Consider the following 773-nt stretch of genomic DNA (forward strand, 5'->3'; position numbering starts at 1 on the left):
CTCCATCATCAAAGTTGCATCACCCCTGATCTAAGTGAACAGGAAGTTCTCAGAGAAAAGGTTGCGCAGCTGCCAGCAGATGATTTTTAATTTGAATATATTTTAAGTTCTAAGTTTTAAGGTTGGGCGCTCGTTACATAGTTTAATGTTTAAAATGGGTGGTATTCCCCTTTAAGTTCACGGGCATGAACACAGTTAACACTTAATGCTGCTTAATTCATAATCGTGGTAGACAATGAACTTTGCTGCCTCTCCTCCTCTGTGACGCATATGCACGCACAAACAAAATCACACACACACACACACGGACACTGTTATAGCCACAGAAAATGTGTATTTTGTATGTGAGCTGACATGAAACTAGAAAAAGTGCTCCTCGGAGCACAGGTCTCCGCCAGGTCAGGTAAGCTGTTATGGCCTCCTGGTGGCGCTATAATAGGCCAATGTGAAAAGGGTTGCATTTCTTCTTAGGCCTTACACGGCAATCGGACACAGAATTCATGCCGTGTCCCGACCCCCACATGATTCATCACAATGATAAGACGCTAGATGGCGCTGGTTGCCTGTTGGTTGCTCGGCCGATGTCAGTTGACATGCAGTCTGTTAGGAATTTAGACTTATAACAGTATCCAAGGAGTCTCCTCAGTATGACATTGGACTTCATGAGTATAGCTATACATCACTTCTTGAGAGTAAAAGGATGACCATAGGTTAAGGCAGGGGTGGGCAGCTTTGATGGTGGAGAGGGCAAATCTCAGGCAAAAACAAACTTA

The sequence above is a fragment of the Gymnoscopelus microlampas genome (genome assembly GCF_963454915.1).
Source record: "Gymnoscopelus microlampas genome assembly, chromosome: 6".
Taxonomy (NCBI): domain Eukaryota; kingdom Metazoa; phylum Chordata; class Actinopteri; order Myctophiformes; family Myctophidae; genus Gymnoscopelus; species Gymnoscopelus microlampas.